Raw genomic sequence first — 23,927 nt, forward strand, 5'->3', positions numbered from 1 at the left:
TTCTATAATAATTATAAATCACTACAATTTTTGTGAAAGTATAAAAATGCAAGAGTACTAAAAACATTTCTTTAATTTTCATTATTTTTGCTAGATGTTATGAAAACTGACACACAGAGTTTTAAAAAATTCAAATCTGTATAAGGAAGTGATTTTTTTGGTCTCTGTATCAAAACCACATGATCAGGTCCTAAAGTCACATATAACATTTCTGAGTGATTCATCAATCTTCCATGAATTACCTAATCTTCAAGGATGCTCTAAGTTTATACAAAACACATACAGTTAAAATGAATTTATAATCTTCCTGGCACAAAAGGTTGCATGCTGTCCCATTCAGCTTCACTGTAAAGCAATGAAATGCAATGGTGATTTTGAAAAACTGCCAGGATGTTCTCTTTGTGACTTTGTACTCACCACATTGTGACTTTTATTCTCTTTCCTCTTGCTTTTCATGGTATTTTCCTCAGATAAAAAGATAATATAGATGTATAAACAAGACATCTTAAATCTTTTGTTCAAAAAATTATTCTCCTTAAAGTCTAAGGGAAGAGGTACATATTACTTATAATCTATGTTCTATCTTATCCCAAAGAAATATTCATTCACTAGTTATTTCATTAAGCCAATGCCATACATTATTTTCAATAATATTTTTCAAGATATTTTTGTATTTGTAAAAATATATAGAAAATTTAATGGATGCTTAAATAGCACATGCAAAGAAATGGAAAAAATAGCAGAAAAGAGCTTGTGTGACCAGGGAATGTTTTTCAAATCCCTCATGCATCCAAACCTTGATATTATCTACTTAGTAGGGTCATAGTGAAAAGTATAAAACAATACTTGCTGAATTATCAGATAAATTCATAAAACAAAATAATCCCCCCAAAATGTTAGCTACATAGTAATAATGATAATGATCATTGTAATTGATGCTTCATGTAATCTAGGTTTTATTAATTGATAAAGGGAATTCTCCAGATGTTCTAGATTCAAGTTTCTCAGAAATAGAGCTTTTTAAGTTTCAACTAAAAGGTCTTTGAAAACTGTTAAAAAACAGCAGTTCAAAAGAAAGCATAAGAAAAAACAATATGAGAAAAGAAGGAAAAACTTTTCTGATTCACAGCAATCAAGGAATAAAACTAGGCATTGAAATAAGATTTTTCTTTTAAACTTAGACATGATGTATACCTCCAATCAATTATATTAATTATTCTACACTAGGATATGATGTACATCTATGCCTGCTGAGTGATAGGAAAAGTTGGTTTTAGAAGTCCTTACTTTTCCATTTCATTATTTATTTCTCCACATATTGCAATAGCTCCTTTCAAACAAGTACCAAAGAATCTCACAAGGTTTATTACTGCTTTTCAAGTTCTGAACTGGTAAATTATCTTAACATATTAAACACAGTGCTGTTCATTCAGTGACTATCAAATGTTAAAATGTATGTTCAATGAATAAAATATTTAATGTGACAGAAAGGATTGTCAAAGATGACATTCCGTTTTAGATAAGGTTGTATTTGGGTAGAGAGTATTGCTAATGTGCTTCCAGCCCACAAATTCCCTTCCAGAAATGATTTAAGATCAGGTCTTTCTAGATGTGGTGGCAGAAGTCTATAATTCCAGAACTTCCAAACTCAAGACAAGATGATAATGAGTTAAAGAGAAGACTAGTGTATCAAATAAGACTGTCTTAAAAAAATAAAAAGCCCAAAGTTCAAGGCTTCAAACAAGGACAGCAAGATTTCTTTCTAGTATGTTGTTGTGTTGTTTAGTCTAGGAAACAATTTCTAGAATTCAATTTAAGACAGCAAGTACATTTTACATTCAGTGAAATCTGGGTGATTTGTAGATGTTTGTTCTTCATTAATACAATAGATAGGTGGATTATTAAGAGAGATCCTTGGGGAGTGGATGTGGCTTGGGTTGGGGGTATTGGTGGGGGAGCATGGGAGGATGTGTGAGCGAAGGAATGAGAGGTCTAATATGTAAAATAAGATTGTTTCTAAAAGAAAAAAATGAAATTAAAATTTAAAAATAGAGATAAAGTTATTTTTTTATTAAAGAAAACCAATACCTGTAGATACAGGTGTATATCCAAAAGAAGAAAGGCTTTACTGGGAGTTTTGCTTTTCAACATTTCAGTTTCTTTACTAAAATGGTAAAAATAAATATTCTAGTACTAAATTTGCAGTTCTGTGTTATGCTAGGCACAGGAAAATGTGACTAGTTGAAAATAACCATTAAAATTAATAGGGATGTTTTGATTTTTACCTACGAGTAAAATGAAATATTTCAGGCATTTTTGAATCAGAAAGTATCAAATCTCCTAGGAATACTTGGAGTTGATAAGTATGCTTTATGGAAGCAGAGTTTATGAATTGCATTCCATTCAAATCCTCTGTGGGATTGGCTCGGTGCTGGCTGTGTCAGTTGTCTATTTACACTGTATAATAAAACATATTTCTTTCAACAGTCACAACATAACTTCTTTCTAGTCTGTCCTTCCAAACTAATAAACTTCATATTTTAAAACTTTCAAGGATGCGTATATAAAACTGGGGTATTCTAGCCTAATAGCAGTTGGAATTTTTATCTGGTAATCACTAATGGCCGTTTCAGATGATTGTTTATACAACAGCTGTCAGAAGTCATGATTCATATTTACTTTTCTTTCCAACAAAAGAACTGCTTAACATGCAAGAATGGCATTTGCTAGCCCTTTACACTCTTTGGTAATATTATTACTTGGTAAGAAACATTTTAAGCTGAAATGCCTTCTTTCAGCAGCCAAAGTTCAATAATCAGTTAAGCAGTCATTTTATTTTCCCTGCTAATTAGGTTGACATATTTGTGGATGGTGAAAGGTCAAGGAACAAACATAACTTCTATATTTCTTGTTGAGGTAATTATCCTCAAACCTGAAAGACTATGAGTGTTAGATTTCAGAATTACAAACAATACTTGAGTGGTTTTTATAATTGTTACCTTTGTGTTTCATTTTCACTGACCATTTAGGCAATATGCAGTGAACAAATGGAATAATATGGGCAGTCAATACTGTAAATTGCTCAAATGAAAGTAGCAGCTTTGGAGATGATTAGCACCAAAAATAAATAGAGGTGTAATTATAGGTTAATGAACGCTTGTCACTAGGCAATAGCAGGTATCATGTTTAAGGCACTTGCTTTCTTCAGTTATGGTTTCTGTCTGAGATTTCTCTCCAGGAACAGGAAAGGATTATTGTTGAGTTCATAACAGCAAGACTTTGACTATTTTGTAAATGCAAAAGAGAAAAGACGAACAGGAAATATGACTGGAAGATTCATCACTTCATAGCCATCACCTTTATAAGATTCAGTGTAGCTCAAAGTGTTTTCTTGAGGATTTTATCATATGATCTCAATGTTCTTATAGCAAAATAAACTAAAACATGAACTCCTTGTCAGATAAAATATTGTTTCTCCTTAGTTCAATGAATCACAAAAAATAGTTTTCTGTTATTGTGCAAAAGTGTATCACAAATTTATTGTCTTAAATGTCATGAATATGGCATTGAATGGCGAAGTTCACTATTTGCAGTAACCAAGTGTAGAATCTGTGTTTCAGCAGGCTGATTTTTATTACATCATCTGGAGGATTTGTGGGAAAATTCACTTCAATGTAATTCTTCGAATGTTGCTGAGATAAATAGAAAGAAATGTCTATTCTGTCCAGATAGGACACTACAGACCACAGAAAATATTACATTCATGTTCAGTTTCATAAATCAATATATTTGTTGGAGATATTTACATGAGTATGTGTTACTCACAAAACCATGGGTGACTCAAAATCAGTTTCTTAAATAAATAGTTCCAACCTTGGCATGGGTGATATTTAAGAAAAGTTGTATTATAGAAGTCCTATCTTCAATCAATCTTCCAATTCCTGTATATATTTTTTCCTTTTATTTAATTTTAAATTAGAAACATGCATGCTTCAAATGTCAATCCCAGCTCCCCTCACCTTGTCCCTCCCAGCCCCACCCCCACCCTCCCAGCCCCACCCCCACCCTCCCATCCCCAGCCCAATCCCCATATCTTTCCCCAGAGAGGCTGAGGCTCTCCTTGGGGTCCAAATCCAGTGTCTGTTATTTCATCTAGGGCAGGACCTAGGCCCTTACCCATGTGTCCAGGCTGAGATAGCATCCCTACATGTGGAATGGGCTCCTAAAGTTCATTTGTATGCCATGGTGAACACTAATCTACTGCCCATGGCCCCAGAGATTTCGGAGGCCTCCTCACTGACACTACATTCATGGAGTTTGGATCAGTCCCCTGTTGGCCTCTTAGCCATCAGTCTGGGGTTCAAGAGCTCCCCCTTGTCCAGTCAGCTGTCTTTGTGGGTTTCACCAGCATGGTCTTGAAACCTTTGCTCAGCACTCCTCCATCTCTGTCACTGGGTTCCTGCAGGTCAGTTCAGTAGCTGTATCTGCCTCTGTTTCCAGCAGTCACTGGATGAAGGTTCTAGCATGCCATATAAGGAAGTTATCAACCTTATCATTATGTAGGGGCTATTAATGTAGTCTCTCTGCTATTAATTAGTTTTCCATTTGGTGTTATCTTTGTAGATCTCTGGAAATCTCACTGGTGTCAGCTCTTTCCTCAAAGCTATAAGGACTCCAACTATTGTGGTATCTCTAATCCTGGTCTCCTTTATTCTTAGCCCGACTCAGCCTTCCTGCTTCCCCATGTCTTCTTCTACCCTCCTTTTATCCTCCTCTCTTTTTCCTGGTTCCCTCTCCTCTACCCCCATGTTCCCAATCTGCTCAGGAGATCTTGCCTCTTTCTACTGTATAGATTTAACATGCCATGGACACTACAGTTGGAAGAAAGAAAGGAGTGTTAGCTAAAATTTCAGGTAAGTATTAGATGACCACCTTTTTTGTACATATGATTGCCCACGATACAAAATTCAAATGTTAATTGCCCTATTTCTGTTACTAGAGTACTATCACCATTTTTGTTTTTTTAGTTTCTTATTTTTTTTGTTCTTATTTCCTTTTCATGACTATGGGCAAAAAGTATGTTGTAGTCACAAAATAATTTCTGCTCCATAATAGCAATGACAATATTATACCCCACTCCAAATATCCATACCACAAAACTGCTCATCACAGTCCCTGGAATAACTATATCCTTGAAGTTTTATGGAGGAATTTTCATTTTCTTGACTGTAATCAAGAGATTCTCTCAACTGATAAAAGCATACTTTATTCTCTGTCATGTGTTCCCCTCTGTTATCAAATCTAGATATGGAAAATATCCCATGTTAGATTCCTTGTGCTTTATAGTCTCATATTTAAAGATTTCATAAGACTAAGTCAGATCCACTCATCATTTTCATTTGGTTATCTCAATTTGGATTGGTTAATAAATTTATTATATCTGCAGTATCATTTTTGTCATGCAATGGAAGGCAATAGATGAGTCTCATATTGGCACATGTAGATCTTCTAACATTTATAGTAAAAGCACAAGTAGTACAAAAATAGACAAAGAAACTAACTATTCTGAGTGGTGTTGTTAGTGCTTTCAGTGGCCCCATCCTACAAATTTAAAACACAGGCACTCACATTTAAGATGCCCCAGGATCTATTAACATGATAACACCACATCAAACTTAAAATATTTTCTAAATCTCTTAACTTAATACTTCTGAGGTTCATGAAACTCTACTCAAATGTATGAAAATACATGCACAGGTTATATAGCCCCAGCATTCCTAACACAGAATTGTGCAATAACAAGAAAATAACAGTCAGAGATATTCTAATCCAAAACTAGTTGAATGAAAAGGAAAAAGTAAATATACTAGTCCACATGGGTTTTCATCTTTATCTTCTCAGACATCCTTTTCTTATGGATAGTATCATTGGTGTTCAGCCAAGTGACTTCACCAGGTTGATATTTGTCAAACTTTGGGTTGTGTAGTCTAACAGCCTTGTTTGATTTCCTTTTCTCTCTGTTACATAATGAAACAAGATAGTGCTTTTGCTGATAAAAATTTTCTCAAGAACCATACAGATGTATGCAGATATAAAGGAGATCTGTACCACAAAAAATCATAATCAGTGGTTTTAAACATCAAGGTTATATTTGACGTTTTTGGGTTTTTTTCTCCAATGCTTTCTTGTATGCTACATGTAATAAGTATACATCAGTGTCTAGAGGACATCTACTGAGATTTCCAGTCTCTTGGGTCCTAAAACTATGGACTGGACCAGGTATACATAGGTAGTGATAAAGTGGATGTAACTCATTAAGAAAGAAAAATGGCACTCAGGAGGGTGAAAGTGGCTTACTGATGTGAGAAGGCAGATAATCAAAAGCTCTACTATGTGTGCATTCTTATCTTTTATAGGTATTTGCTTTCACCAAGAGATCTTATTGGCTCTTCTCACAAGTGTTTTGTTTTATTACAAATAGCCTTGGTGGAGAGGAGTTTCCAGTATGTTTTGCAATCGGCTTATTTCTCATCTTCATTCTTATGTCACTTCTCTATCTTTATGTACTGGCTAGTCCATTTATGAATACAAAAATTGAAATTATCTTTCTATTGTCAATAGCTATAAAGGGTGTTTTATTCAATATGTATTTATTAAGTAATTTTAGAGATCATAAGTGTCAGTCACTTATATCTCAATAGGACATAGGCAGCAATACATATACTGAAAATAACAAACCTTTGGGAATACAGATTTTGTAAGTATGTTTTTTCAGTTGAAAAATAGAACATAAAGACATAGTACCAACATCTCTATCACCTCCAACTAAAAACATGTAGTATGTTGGATAGAGTAGCAAATTAAAATGTTAATAGGTAATAAGGATAAAAAGTAAAACTGTGTTTACAAAAATGATGAAGGAAGACATGAAACCCTAAGCTGAAAGAACTTAAACAGCTATTAGTTACTATGTGACAGGATTTCTAGGGCCAGGATGTTTAATCCTCCTGTGAATACAGAAAGTACAGTGTTGTCTTTTCACGACAGAAAAGAAAGCTATAATCTTATGATGAGGGAAGTCCTTCTGTGTATATGTAAATAAAGCACTACTGACCAAATCACAGTAAATCTCTTTCTAAAGGAAAAACAGGAATACAATATAGTAATGAATACTTTGTATTGGAACGGATTTCATTTATTAATAAAAAATTAACATCAATTTTGTGATATATGTTTCTCCTCTTGTTTAGATATTGTGGTTGGACAGCTATTTTAAAAGTGTAATATATAATTAAGTACAGATTATAGATAGTTTCCTATAATAATCAAAACTTCTAGTTAGGTTAGTTCATTTTTCTAGATGTACAAATATATACTTGAGATAGATAGTCTTCAAACCTTTCAAAGACCTTCAGAAAATGGCATTTAAAATGGTTTAGGGTTTTTCTTGAAAATGAGAAATGTCTGCTCCTGGCAGACCAATTAATTCTGAGAAAAAGATTGGCATCAAAGAAACTCATTATGGAGTTTACTTTCAACATGGCAAGGTTAGCCATTCAGGCAAGAAAGTATTCTTTCCTGGACTGTTTGACTGTTGCTGTATAAACTGGACATGCAGAACCCACAGGAAAGTGACTGCTGAACTTGAACAGTCCTACAGGGTTTGTGCTTCATGCAAGAGTCTGCCAGACATTCTACAGACACAGAAAAATGGTTGACAAATTGCCATTGCATATGGACAGTTTAAAATTTCCTGCTTTGCTGAGAAGTCTTACAGACACAATGTGGACTGTGGGTTGAAGATGGATGCCCCAATGTTACAGAGGAACTTCAGTTGACCATCCAAGGTAAGATATCTCTGCCAATTCTAGTGTTTATATATTATGGTATATCTGATGGAGTTGAAGACAGATACTAACAACTATATCTTTCCATAGTTACAATAAAAGATAAGCTATATATGAGAATTTAGACCCTAGACTGGCAGCCTGATCTTGGGGACTGTAGCTTCCATTCCTGCAGCAGGAGCATCCTAGTCTCCTGCTCCACCCACATGACTACGACTATCAAGGCCTGTCTTCAGACCACATTCCTGTGCCGGAGGTCTACCACTGGGGCTCCCATCCATCCTAGTGGGATCCAAAGCACCCCAGAATTCTAGTCCATTTCTCCACCCACAAGACCAGGAAGTGGAGAGCTACCAGAGCATTGGATTTGCCTACACCCACCAGAAGAGAGCCCTGGTCTCACACACCCCAGGAGAAGAAGAGGGACCTTGTGGAATGCAATGCAAGAACAGATGGGAAGGAGATAATATAAAAACAAAAGGAGCAGCAGAAAAACCAATATGACACTGCCAAAGTCTAGAGACCCTATACTAACAAGACAGGAACACCCCAACACAAATGAACTAGAAGAGAATGACATTAAAAACAACTTCATGAAAATGATAGAAGCCCTCTAAGACTATATGAGAGAATCCCTTAAAGAGATGGAAGAAAACACCAATCCAAAAAATGTAAGAAATCGAAGAAAAGACAAAGAAATAATTGCAAGAAACAATTCAAAAAGTGCAAGGGCTGCAATCTGAAACAGAATCAATCAAAAAACACAGTCTGAAGACATGCTGGAAATAGAAAAGCTGTAAAAATGGTCAAGTACTACAGATACAAGCATAACCAACAGAATACAAAACATGGAAGACAGAATCTCAGGTGTTGAAGATACACTAGGAGAATTAGATTCATCGACCAAAGAAAATTTGAAGTCCAACAAATCCCTAACACAAAATATCCAGGAAATATGGGACACCGTGAAAAGACCAAACTTAAGAATAATAGGTATAGAAGAAGGTGAAGAAACCCAACTCACAACAGGCCGGCTTGTGGGCCTGTGTTCCAGTGCCTGGGGATCGCCTGGGAACTGCACAGAGCTTCCAATCCCAGCGGGAGCCAAGCACCCCAGACTCCACTTCTTCATTCCCAACAACGTGACCAGGAAACAGAGGAGCCAGGGAGTCCAGGGAAGCAGCTGTTCCAGCCGCAGGGTCAGATACAACACCCAGCAAAGGGTTCAGGGGACCAGGTGGGAGACTAAGCGCCCCAGAATCCTGTTCTTCTCCACCCACGGGACCAGAACGAGGACAAGGAATAGAAGAACCACGAGATTATTGGACTTGCTAGCACCCACCAAAAGGGAACTCTGGTCCCCTAACCACCAGACCAGTAAGGGGTTCTTTCTGCACCCACTAGAAGAAGAGATGGGAAAGAGACAACACAAAAACACACTCAGCAACAGAAAAAAATATAGGACACCACCAGATTCTAGAGACTCCACACCAGCAAGACTCTAACATTCCAATACGAACAAAGCAGAAAAGAATGACCTTAAAACCACTTTCATGAAAATGATAGAGGCCCTAAAAGAGGATATAGGAAAATCCCTCAAAGAAATGGAAGAAAAAAACCAAATGCAAGAAATGGAAGAAAAAACAAACCAAAAAAGGCAAGAATTGGAAGAAAAAAAACAAACCAAAAAAGGCAGGAAATGGAAGAAGAAACGAAGCAAAAAATGCAAGAAATGGAAGAAAAAACAAAGCAAAAAATGCAAGAATTGGAAGAAGAAACAAACCAAAAAAGGCAGGAAATGGAAGAAGGAACAAACCAAAAAATGCAAGAAATGGAAGAAAGAACAAACCAAAAAATTCATAAAAGGCAACAAATGGATGAAAAGATAAACCGAAAATTGCAAGAAGCAATGCAAACACTACAAGGGTTGAAAACTGAAATAGAGACAATAAAAAAAACACAATCTGAAGAAAGGCAGGATATAGAAAAGCTGGGCAAACAGTCAGGTACTACTGATGCAAGCATTACCAACAGAATAGAAGAGATGGAAGAGAGAATCTCAAGTGTTAAAGATACACTAGGAGAAATGGATTCATCAACCAAAGAAAATCTTAAGCCCAAGAAATCCATAACACAAAGCATCCAGGAAATATGGGACACCATGAAAAGACCAAAACTAAGGATAATAGGTATAGAAGAAGGAGAAGAAAACCACCTCAAAGGGGCAGAAAACATATTCAACAAAATCATAGAAGAAAACTTTCCCAACTTTAAGAAAGACATGCCAATGAAGGTACAAGAAGCTTACAGAACTCCAAATAGAGTGGACTACAAAAAAAGTCCCCTCGCCACATAGTAATCAAGACCCCAAATATACAGAATAAAGAAAGAATATTAAAAGCAGCTAAGGAAAAAGGTCAAGTAACATATAAAGGCAGACCTATAAGAATTACACCTGACTTCTCCATGGAAACTCTGAAAGCCAGAAGGTCCTGGAAAGATATTCTACCAACACTAAGAGACCGTGGATGCCAGCCCAGACTACTATACCCGGCAAAGCTCTCAATCACTATAGACGGAGAAAACAAGGTATTCCATGAAAAAACTAGATTCAACCAATACCTATCCACTAACCCAGCCCTACAGAAAATTTTGGAAGGAAAACTCCAACCCAAGGAAGCTAACTACAACCAGAAAATCACAGGCATTAGAGAATCCCTCTCTACCAAAAGCCAAAAGAACAAAGGGGTGAAATTCCACACATAATTCCACCAACAACAACCACTGCAAATCGAAAAGGATGAGCAATCAATAGTCATTAATATCCCTCAACATTAATGGCCTTAACTCACCCACAAAAAGACACAGGCTAGCAGAGTGGATTCGAAGACAGAACCCTTCCTTCTGCTGCATACAAGAAACACACCTCACCCTCAAAGACAGACATTACCTGAGAGTTAAAGGTTGGGAAAACATTTTTCAATCAAATGACCCAAGAAACAAGCAGGGGTAGCAATCCTAATATCTAACAAACTAGATTTTAAAATAAAATCAATCAAAAGAGATGAAGGAGGTCATTACATACTCATCACAGGTGAAATCCACCAAGATGAAGTATCTATCCTAAACATCTATGCCCCAAATACAAAGGCATCCACATTCATAAAAGAAACATTATTACAATTTAAATCACATCTAAAGCCCTGCACAGTTATAGTGGGAGATTTCAACACACCACTCTCACCACTAGACAGGAATACCAGACAGAAACTCAACAAAGAAGCAAAGGGTCTAATACAAGGAATGACCCAACTGGGATTAACAGACATCTATAGAACATTTCATCCACATAAAAATGAATAAACCTTCTTCTCACCACCACATGGAACCTTCTCAAAAATCGACCACATACTTGGCAACATATCAATCCTCAGCAACTACAAAAAAAATTGGAATAACTTCCTGCACCTTATCAGACCACAATGCTTTAAAATTAGAATTCAGCAACAACACAAACTGCAGAAAACCTACAAACTCATGGAAATTGAATAATGCTCAACTGCACCATTCCTTGGTCAAAGAAGAAATAAAAAAGAAATTAAAGACTTCCTAGAATTCAATGAGAATGAAGACAAAACATACCCAAACATATGGGACACTTTGAAAGCAGTGCTATGGGGGAAGTTCATAGCTCTAAGTTCCCACATGAAGAAACTGGAGAACAGTTATACTAGAGAATTAACAGCACAGCTGAATGCTCTACAACACAAAGAAGCAAACTCCCCCAGGAGGAGTAGACGCCAGGAAATAATCAAATTGAGGGCTGAAATCAATAAAGTAGAAACTAGGAAAACAATACAAAGAATCAATGCAACGAAGAGTTGGTTCTTTGAGAAAATCAACAAGATAGACAAACTGTTGTCCAAACTTACCAAACAGCAGAGAGTGAACATGCAAATTAACAAAATCAGAAATGAATAGGGAGACATAACAACAGACTCTGAGGAAATCCAGAGAATCATCAGGTCATAATTTGAAAACCTTTACTCAACTAAAATCGAAAATTTAAAGGAAATGGACGACTTCTTGGATAGCTATCACTTGCCAAAACTAAATCAAGAACAGATAAGCAATTTAAATAGACCTATAAACCCTATGGAAATAGAAGCAGTCATCAAAAGTCTCCCAACAAAAAAGTCCAAGTCCAGATAGCCTCAGTGCAGAATTCTACCAGAAATTCAAAGAACAGCTTATACCAATTCTTCTAAAAGTATTCCACACAATAGAAGCAGAAGGGTCTTTGCCAAACTCTTTCTATGAGGCTTCAATAACCTTGATCCCCAAGCCACACAAGGATACAACTAAGAGAACTTCAGACCAATATCTCTCATGAACATTGATGTAAAAATACTCAATAAAATACTGGCAAATCGGATCCAAGAACACATCAAAACAATCATTCGCCACAATCAAGTAGGTTTCATCCCAGGGATGCAGGGATGTTTGTTTCAACATATGAAAATCCATCAATGTAATCCACCATATAAACAAGCTGAAAAACAAAAATCAAATGATCATCTCACCAGATGCTGAAAAAGCCTTTGACAAAATCCAACACCCCTTCATGGTAAAGGACTTGGAGCGATCTGGGATAACAGGGACATAATTAAAAATACTAAAAGCTATATACAGTAAACCCACAGCCAACATCAAACTAAATGGACAGAAACTCAACACAATTCCTCTAAAATCAGGAACAAAACAAGGCTGCCCACTCTCTCCATACCTTTTCAACATGGTACTTGAAGTTCTAGCCATTGCCATATGACAACAAAGGGGGATCAAGGGAATACAAATAGGGAAGGAAGAGGTCAAACATTCACTATTTGCTGATGATATAATAGTTTAGATCAATGACCCAAAGAACTCTTCCAGGGAACTCTTACAGCTGATTAACACCTTCAGCAAGGTGGCAGGCTACAAGGTCAACTCAAGAAAACCAGTAGCCCTACTATATATAGATATTAAAGGGCTGAAAAAGAAATCAGAGAAACATCACCCTTTACAATTGCCCCAAACAACATAAAATACCTTGGGGTAACGCTAACCAAACAAGTGAAAGACCTGTATCGCAAGAACTTTGAATCTTTAAAGAAAGAAATTAAAGAAGCCCTCAGAAAATGGAAAGATCTCCCATGCTCTTGGATAGGTAGGATCAATGTAGTAAAAATGGCAATCCTGCCAAAAGCAATCTACAGATTCAATGCAATCCCTATTAAAATCCCAGCACAATTCTTCACAGACCTTGAAAGAACAATAATCAATTTTGTACGGAGAAACAAAAGAGCCAGGATAGCCAAATCAACCCTGTTCAACAAGGCAACTTCCGGAGGCATCACCATCCCTGACTTCAAGCTCTATTATAGAGCTACAGTCCTGAAAACAGCTTGGTGTTGGCACAAAAATATACAAGTAATCCAATGGAATCAAACTTAAAACCCTGATATTAATCCCCAAACCTATGATCACCTGAATTTCAGCAAAGAAGCTAAAATTATACAATGGAAAAAGGATATCATCTTCAATAAATGGTGCTGGAATCACCGGATATTTGCATGTAGAAGACTGCAGATAGATCCATATCTATCCCATGCACAAAACTTAAATATCTCCATTTTTAATAATTATAAAAATTTTCAAACTGTTACCTGGTAGAAATAACATGGCCCAAAGTAGTAACTTGGTGCAATTTATTAAAGCATGTTCTTAAGTAAATGACTAAACTTATCATTGCCATGACTAAAATTAGTGACAACTATTAACAATATACATTTGCAATAAAACAATTTAAGAAGGTATGTTAATGTATGAAAAATTAATAGTAAGTTCAAAATTTGAAAAAACAATAGATATTAACCACTATTCATTACAAAGAAAACCTAATTCCTTAAATAGTTAATTTACCCCTTAATGTAGGAATGTAGTTTCTTTGATAGTATATAGACCTAAGAAGATTGACACAGGCTTTGATGTAAAAATCTATGTCCAGAATTTCTGAGGTTTAAATGAGGTAGAATGATAATGATTTAATGCCGTTTTATTTTCAAGATTAGTTCCCTTGCAAGACAAACCAAAGTAATTGTATTCAAGTACTTATATTTTCAAACAGGACAATTCATGAAGTCAATGATTAAGTCATTTGTGATGAAAAGCATGTCTTCTTCATGTTATACATCTCAAAACCCAACAAAGTTATGAATTGACCATTTGAATTAATTAGACACTTCTTTTATAATTAAGGATGTTTTAGAAAACATATTTGTTATTTGAAGGGTTCTGTTGTTTGCTATAGAATTAGTCACTGTGATTGGAATCTGCTGTAATTAATAACCCAGGCCACCCACAATTTTATAGTTGCCAATTAATTTAGAATGCTGTCATTTTAGTGCAGTAGGAGTTACCATCATTCCTAAAGCCCCTTGCACCGAAGTTTCATGTGGGAATCACACTTTGCAGGGGTGCAATGAACTCTGCTATTTCATCAACTCTCTATCCTGAGACTGCACGGATGACTCATTACGAATCTTTTGTTCTGATCAAGAGGTAGGTAGGGCATTCAACTAATGATTTTTCCTGCTATATCATTGTTCTTTTGATCATTTTAAGTTTTTTATAAACTCTATTAAAATGAAATGTTTCATGAAAAATTTCTCAAAAAAGATTTTTTAAAAATTACTGTTGATTAGTCACCCCATAGAGAAGCTATGCTCTGTTTTCTCAAGTCTTAAATTGCATACATGTTTGTATTGTCAGAGTAGCTCACCAAATTTTCTAATAGCTATTTTTCCAAGGAAAAAGTTTAGAACATATTAAGCAGTTTTTTTTATTAAAAAGATCAAATATAATAGCCCAAGTTATTTGGCATTTGAAGTGAAGTTGCAGAACCTAGCAGACGATAACTGATCACATCTTAAGGAAAATGACAGAAGAATTGCACAGAAATACATGTTTTGAAAGTAGCTATCATAAATATTGTGATTATTTTCATTGAGTCAACTATTTTTATAAAATTTTAACACGATGAATTATAAAAATAAAAATAAGATAAATACATTTTTAAGATGATTCAAATTTGTCTGCCACTGAAAGATAATGAAATCAGAATCATCAAAGCTTTAGATGGTGAGAAATCTTTGTGATTTAGACAGAGATTGAACTGAATTTTGCAATGGTTGCTAATTAAAGAAAAGTTTAGCAGGCTGGAGAGATGACTCAGTGGCTAGCTGTAAAAAGAAGCTTTTTCCTTGTGAGAAACCTTCCTGCCAGCCTGGTTCTAGAGCCGCACCAATCCCAAATAAACACACAGGAGGCTATATTAATTATGAAGCTGTTGGCCTTGCTTGTTTCTTACTGGCTAGCTCTGACTTAAGTAATTACCCCATAATTGTCAATCTAAGTATGTCTCACAAGAAAAAATCTTCTCTTTACAAATGGTGTCAGAAGTGGCATTGAATTTCCACGTAGAATGACAAAAGCTTTAAAGGAATTTTAAAAACAGAAGAATGGAGAGAAGCACAGATTTTTGATAGCAGCATTTTCTCAGGTGTTTTGCTATCGACAAGCTGAGATTCACCTGGCTCGCTTACTGGAGTCTTCCTAACTCAGCATAAAAAGAAAAAAAAACCCAGCAAGGTTGTTTTAAGAGACTCTGCTAATGATTAAAAAGTGTGTACGTACAGCTGGAAGTGGCTGCTTTTGCTGGATGTCTCCCATGCTCTTGGATAGGTAGGATCTATGTAGTAAAAATGGGAATTCTGCCAAAACCAATCTACCGATTCAATGCAATCCCCATTAAAATTCCAGCACAATTCTTCACAGACCTTGAAAGAACAATAATCAATTTTTTATGGAAAAACCAAAGACCCAAGATAGCCAAAACAAACTTATTCAACAAAGCAACATCTGGAGGCATCACCACCCCAGACCTCAAGTTCGATTATACAGCTGTAGTCCTGAAAACATTTTGGTTTTGGCACAAAAAATAGATAAGTAGACCAATTGAATCGAATTGAATACCCCTATATTAACCCATGCATGTATGAACATATGATCATCGACAAAGAAGCTAAAAATATACAATGGAAAAAAGAAAGCATCTTTAACAAATGATGCTGGCATAACTAGATGCTGGCATGTTGAAGAATGCAGATAGATCCATGTCTATCGCCATGCCCAAAACTTAAGTCCAAATGGGTCAAAGACTTCAACATAAATCCAGGCACACTGAACCTCTTAGAAGAGAAAGTGGGTGGTACTCTTGAATGAATTGGTTCAGGAGACAACTTCCTGAACATAACACCAGTAGCACAGTCAGTGAGGTCAACAATTAATAAATGGGACCTCCTGAAACTGAGAAGCTTCTCTAAGGCAAAGGACACAGTCAGCAAGACAAAAAAGCAGCCCACAGAATGTGAAAAGATATTCACTAACCCCACATCCGACTGAGGGCTGATCTCCAAAATCGACAAAGAACTCAAGAAGCAAGTTTCCAAAACACCAAAGGATCCAATTAAAAAGCTGACTATAGAACTAAATAGAGAATTCTGAATAAAGGAGTCTAAAATTGCTGAGAGGCACTTGAGAAAGTGCTCAACATACTTACCCATGTGGGAAATGAAAATCAAAACATCTCTGAGACACCATCTCACTCCTGTCAGAATGGCTAAAATCAAAAACACCAATGACAATTTATGCTGGAGAGGTTGTGGTGAAAGGGGAACACTCCTCCTCCACTGCTGGTGGGAGTGCCAACTTGATCAGCCACTTTGGAAATCAGTATGGAGATTTCTCAGAAAATGGGAATAAACCTACCGCAAGACCCAAAAACTCCACTTTTAGGCATATATACTAAAGATGCCCATTCATACAACAAGGACATCTATCTGTTCCACTGTGTTCATAGCAGCATTATTTGTAATAGCCAGAACCTGGAAGCAAGGTATGTGCCCCTCAACCAAAGAGTGGATAGAGAAAACGTGGTACATTTACACAACGGTGTACTATTCAGCAGAAAAAAAAAACAATGGAATTCTGAAATTTGCAGGCAAATGGATGGCTCTGGAAGAAATCATCTTGAGTGAGGTAACCCAGTCACAAAAAGAGAAACATAGCATGTACTCTCTCATATATGGATTTTAGACATAGATCTGGGGAGTTACAGCCTACAATCCCATGACCAGAGAGTCTGGGAAACAGAACCTTCATTCAGTAGCTGATGCAAGCAGAGCCAGACTCCCACAGCTAAACACTGGGCTGAACTCAAGGAATCCAGTGACAGAAAGGGAGGACTGATGAGCAAAGTGTTTGAAACTGGGCTGGTTTTACCCCCAGAAACTGCTGACCTGACAAGGGTTAGCTCTTGAATTCTAGACTGATGGCTGGGAATCCAGCATGAGACTGATCAAGACCCCCTGAACCTGGGTGTCAATGAGGAGGCCTAGGTAATCTATTGGGCCTTGGGTAGTAGATCAGTATTTATCCCGGGTATACAAATGGACTTTGGGTGCCCATCCAACAATGAGAGATGCACTCTAACCTGGATTCCCAGGGGAGGTTCTAGGCCCTGCCCTGGATGAAATGACAGATTATGGACACCCCCATGGAGGGCCTTACCCTCCCTGGGGAAATGAGGGGATATTGGAGGGGTTGTTGGGAGGGCATGGGAGGAGGGGATGGAAAGGAAGAGGATCTGTAATTGATATGTGAAGCAACCTTTTTTCTAATTTAAATTTAAAAATAAAATTAAAAAAAGATTAATTTCTAATGCTAACAAATTAATGACTTTCTCAATATTTTTAAAGGAGCCCCATTTTGAAGTTATAGTCTCTAGCCCTTCCCCATGAGACTCATAGGTTCCTGTAAGTGCTCAAATTAATGAAATAATTGCATGACACACAAAATATCATTCTCCTAGTTTAAGGAACATAAGTTCCATTTTTTTCTTAGTACACTTACTTTTTGAACCCCCAACTGTCACCTGAATCTTGAAAATCAGCATTGAGGATGGTTTCACTCATCACAAGGAGTTTGTAACTAATTGATGTTAAATATCGAGGAAATTTTAATAGGAGTTTGAACATCAACAAGAGTATCTCTGGTACATAGTCTCCAAGCCTGTAAAATAGTAAGTAGCTAAGTGTTGACAAGAATAGGCTTGAGGAAATTTGGGAATTTTGCAGAGTGACTTATAACAAGATGTGGGATCCATGTGAAAATGTTCTTACCAGTCTATAAAAAAATCAGCTCCTGAACTAGATAGGCTCTATGAAAAATAGGCCTTGATCTACTCTCTGAGAGTCTTTAAAACAATGTTGCACCTTTGCCTCAATACATTCTCTCTTATTTTAATTGGCGTATTTGTCCATATAACAGTTTGACTATGCCATTGGAAATATTTGAACACTACATGGAGACACAAGTCTAACTACTCCCATAAGTAAGTCAGGCCTGTGGTCAAAGTCATCATAGATATTCTCGAGCATGGTTCGGAACCTTAATATGCTGTGACACTTAATACAGTTACTCAGGTTGTAGTGATCCCAAAACCTAAAATTATATCATTGCTACTTTGTAACTGTAATTTTGCTACTGCTGTAACCAGTAATGTAAATATCTGATATGTGGGATATCTTATAGGAGACTCCTATGGAGGTTGCAAACCTCCAAGATTAGAGCCACAGTTCTGGAAACATTTGAAGCATCTGTTGAAAATCACTGAATGACCTCAGTAACTGAAAGAGAAATAAAATTATTGTGGAATATTAGTTACTATGTATTACATAAGTTTATGCTGTGGAACATTTGTTTAATGATATAAAGATGTTTTGCATTCATTAGTGTTATATTGTTTTAACTCTGTAAAGCTGTGATATTGTACCTGTCTAAAACACCTTATTTGCCTAATAAAGAACTGAAGAGGCAATAGCTAGGCAGGAGAAAGGATAGGCAGGGATGACAAGCAGAAAGAATAAATAAGAGAAACCAAGAAAGAGAACAATGAGGAGCACAAGGAAAATGACAGGAATATGCTGGGTGCCAGCCACACAGCTAGAAATGAAATAGGAAGGTAAAAAAGATATGCAGAAATACAGAAAGGTAGAAATCCAGAGGCAAAAGACAGATGTGATAATTTAAATTAAGAATAGCTGACTGGAAACAAACCAAGATAAGTTAGGGCATTCATAAGAAAGAATGAGAATTTGTGTGCACTCATTTGTGAGCTGGGTGGCAGCCACCCTATACACACACAGAGTGTTAAAAAGAAACCATCTACATAAAATATTATGTAGTTAGCCATATTGTGTCAATTTTCCTGATTTACAATAATATGAGAAATAACCACATCCTGCCAAAAGGAGATCAAGGCAATAAAAATTGGAAAGGAAGAAGTCAAACTTTCACTATTTGCAGATGATAGGATAGTTTGCTTAAGTGACCCAAGTAACTCAGCATGAGAACTCCTACATCTGGTAAAACCTTCAGTGAAGTGAAAGGATACAAAATTAACTAAAAAAAATCAGTAGCCCTACAATATACAGATGAAAAAGGGCTGAAAAAGATATCAGAGAAACATAAATCTTTGAAGTAGCCACACAACAAAAAATATCTTGGGGTAATACTAAACAAACATGTGAAAGAGCTGTATAACAAGAACTTTGAGGCTTTCAAGAAAGAAATTAAAGAAGATACCAGAAAATGGAAAGATCTCCCATGCTCTTGGATAGGTAAGATCAACATAGTAAAATTGGCAATCTTTTCAAAAACAATCAAACAGATTCAATGCAATCCCCATCAAAATACCAGCACAATACTTCACAGACCTTGAAACAACAATAATCAACTTTATATAGAAAAAGAAAAGACCCAGGATACTCGAAACAACACTGTTCTACAAAGGAACTTCTGGAGGCATCACCATCTCTGATATCAAGATCTATTGTAGAGCTAGATTTCTGAAAACAGCCTGTTATTGGCACAAAAAGAGACAGGTGTTGGGGAAGTTCTGTGTATTTGTCAATAAAGCACTGTTGGCCAGTAGGGAACCAAGACAGGTGGGACTAGGAGCCCAGGAGGACTCTGGGAAGGAGAAACACAGGAAGTCAAGATGTAACCGCCAAGGGGTAGGAAGCCCGGAATCTTCTCCGGTAAGAGAAATACTTAGATTAACAATTATGGGATAAATATTTAAGTCAGAGCTAGCCAGTAAGAAACAAGCAAGGCCAACAGCTTCATAATTAATATAGCCCCCTGTGTGTTCATTTGAGACTGATAGACTGATGTGGCTCTGAAACCAGGCTGGCGGGAAGGTTTCTCTTTACAGACAGGTAGACCAATGGAATCAAATTGAAAACCCCGATATTAACCCACACACCTATGATCACATGATTTTTGACAAAGAAGCTAAAATTATACAACAAATGGTGCTGGCATAACTGGATGATGGCATGTAGAAAACTCCAGATACATGATTACCTAATATCAAGCACAAAACTTGAGTCCAAATAGATCAAATACCTCAATATAAATCCACACACACTGAACCTCTTAGAAGAGAAAGAAGGAGGTATCCTTGAACAAATTGATACAAGAGATTACTTCCCGATCATAATACCAGTTGCACAGACACAGATATCGACAGTCAATAAATGGGACCTCCTTAAACTGAGAATCTTCTGTAAGGCAAAGGACACAGTCAGCAATACAAAAAGGCAGCCCACAGAATGGGAAAAAATATTCACCAGTCCCACATCTGAAAGAGGGCTGATCTTCAAATATTACAAAGAGCTCAATAATCTCCATTAAAAAGTGGGGTAAAGAACTAAATAAAGAATTCTCAAGAGAAAAGTCTAAAATGGCTGGTAGACACTTAAGAAAGTGCTCAACATCCTTAGCCATCAAGGAAATACAAATCAAAACAACTATGTGATATCATCTTGCTCCTGTCAGAATGGCAAAAATCAAAAATACCAATGACAGTTCATGCTGGAGAGGATGTGGAGAAAGGGGAACACTCCTCAACTGCTGGTGGGAGTGCCAATTCATACTTTGGAAATTAGTATTATGATACCTCAGGAAAACGGGAATCAGTCTACCACAAGATTCAGCAATTCTACTCTTAGGCATATACCCAAAAGATGCACATTCCTACAACAAGGACATCTGTTGAAGTATGTTCACAGATACATTTTTTAACAGCCAGAACCTGGAAGCAACTTAGATGCCTCTCAACTGAAGATTGGATACAGAAAATGTGGTACATTTACACAATGGAGTACTACTCAGCAGACAAAAAACAAGGGGATCTTGGAGATTAGCCCTCTGTCAGATGTAGGGTTAGTGAATATTTTTCCCATTCTGTGGCCTGCATTTTTGTCTTTTTGACTGTGTCCTTTGCCTTACAGAAGATTTTTAGTTTCAGAAGGTCCCATTTGTTAATTGTCGATCTCAGTGCCTGTGCCACTGGTGTTATGTTTAGGAAGTGGTCTCCTGTACCAACTCGTAGAAGAGTATCTCCCACTTTCTCTTCTAAAAGTTTCAGTGTGGCTGGATTTATGTTGAGATCTTTGATCCATTTGGACTTAAGTTTTGTACAAGGCGATAAACATGGATCTATCTGCAGTCTTCTGCATACCAGTACCCAGTTATGCCAGCACCATTTGTTGAAGATGCTTTCTTTTTTCCGTTATACAGTTTTAGGTTCTTTGTCAAAAATCAAGTGTTCATAGGTGTGTGGGTTAAAATTAGACCTTTCGATTCAGTTCCATTGGTCTACCTGCCTATTTTTTTTGCCAATACCAGGCTGTTTTCAGGACTACAGCTCTATAATAGAGCTTGAAGTCAGGTATGGTGATGCCTCCTGAAGTTCCTTTATTGTATAGGGACGTTTTAGCTATCCTGGGCCTTTTGTTTTTCCATATAAAGTTGATTAATGTTCTTTACAGGTCCTTGAAGAATTGTGATGGAATTTTGATAGGGATTGCATTGAATCTGTAGACTGCTTTTGGCAAGATTGCCATTTTTATTATGTTGATCCTACCAATCCAAGAGCATGGGAGATCTTTCCATTTTCTGGTATATTCTTTGATTTCTTTCTTTAAAGACACAAAGTTCTTGATATACAGGTCTTTAAGAAACAAGTCTCCAAAACACAAAAGAATCCAATTAAAAGGTGGGATACAGAGCTAAATAGAGAATTCTCAGTAGAGGAGGCTAAAATGGCCAAGAGACACTTAAGAAAGTGCTTAACATCCTTAGCCATCAGGGAAATGCAAATCAAAACAACTCTGAGATACCATCTTACTCCTGTCAGAATGGCTAAAATCAAAAACACCGAAGACAATTTATGCTGGAGAGGATGTGGAGAGAGAGGAACACTCCTCCACTGCTGGTGGGAGTGCAGACTCATATAGCCTCTTTGGAAATCAGTATGGAGATTCCTCAGGAAATTGGGAATTAATATACCACTAGACTAAGCAATTCCACTCTTAGGCATATATCCAAAAGAGGCAAGTTCATACAACAAGGGCATCTGCTCCACTATGTTCATAGCAGCATTATTTGTAATAGCCAGAACCTGGAAGCAACCTAGATGCCCCTCAACTGAAGAGTGGATATAGAAAATGTGGTACATTTACACAATGGAGTATTACTCAGCAGAAAAAAACAATGGAATCTTGAAATTTGCAGGTAAATGGATAGCACTGGAAGAAACCATCCTGAGTGAGGTAACCCAGTCGCAAAAAGACAAATATGGTATGTACTCACTCATATATGGATTTTAGACATGGATCAGGATAGTGCCATTCTGCACTTCCAGTCTGCACTTCCACTGATAGAGAGTCTGGGAAACAGGAAAGAACCTAAAAGATATGCATATATGCATAGCACCCAAGAGAAGAGGATTGAGACAAGATCCTCTGAATGGATGGGGAACACTGTGAGGGGTGGGGAGGAGTGGGACCTGGGAAGAAGAGAGGGGATGAAGAGGAAGAGAGTTGGTCATGGGGGAACAAGAAGTTGAGGGGGTGGGGGTAGAATAGGGGGAAGAGGGAATCATAGGATCGAAGATAGATCAGGCACCAGAGTGACCTCGAGTGATCTAAAGGGATAACACCAATTGGCAAGCTAAGCAAGAGTGGAGAGACCACCTCGAATGCCCATTCCTGATAATGAACTTGATGTCTATAACCATCCGGGAGCCTTCATCCTGTGACTGATGGAAGCAGAGGCAAACACACAATTAATCACTGAACTGAACCCAAGGAACCCAGAGACAGAGAGAGAGGAGTGATGAGCAAATTGGCAAAGAATGGGCTGGCAAAACCAGCAGAGACAGCTGATCTGAACAAGGGAGAGCTCTTGGACCCCAGACCGACAGTGGGGAGGCCAGCATGGGACTGATCTGGACCCCCCCAAATGTGAGTGTCAGCGAGAAGGCCTGGGCAACCTATGGGGCCCTGAGCTGTGGATCAGTGTCTATCCCTGGTATACAAACAGTCTTCGTGTGCCTATAGCACAAAGAGGGATGCTCTCTCAGCCTGGACTCTTAGGGGAGTGCCTGGACCCTACCCAGACTCTAGATATCCCCCACGTGGAAGTATTTGGCAATAGGGTTGGGGGGGAAGGGGAGTGCGGGAGGAGGGGAGGGAGAAGGAACTGGGATTGACATGTAAAACAAGCTATTTAAAATTAAAATAAAAAATGATAAAAAAAACAATGGGATCTTGAAATAATCAGGCAAATAGGTGGCACTTGAGGAAACCATCCTGAGTGAGGTAAGCCACTCACAAAAAAATACATGGTGTGTACTCACTCATTTATGGATTTTAGACATAGAACAAATGATTACCAGCCTACAATACATACCACCAGGGAAGCTATGAAATTAGTAGGACCCTAGGAGAGACATACATTGTACACCAGAGAGGGGAAAGAGACAAGATCTTCTGAGTAAATTGGGAGCATAGCAGGCTGGGGGAGGGAGTTAGAACAGGGAGAGGGGGAGAAAAGGTTGGGCAAAGA

This window comes from Mesocricetus auratus, unplaced genomic scaffold, assembly GCF_017639785.1.
Source record: "Mesocricetus auratus isolate SY011 unplaced genomic scaffold, BCM_Maur_2.0 Super-Scaffold_100003, whole genome shotgun sequence".
NCBI lineage: Eukaryota > Metazoa > Chordata > Mammalia > Rodentia > Cricetidae > Mesocricetus > Mesocricetus auratus.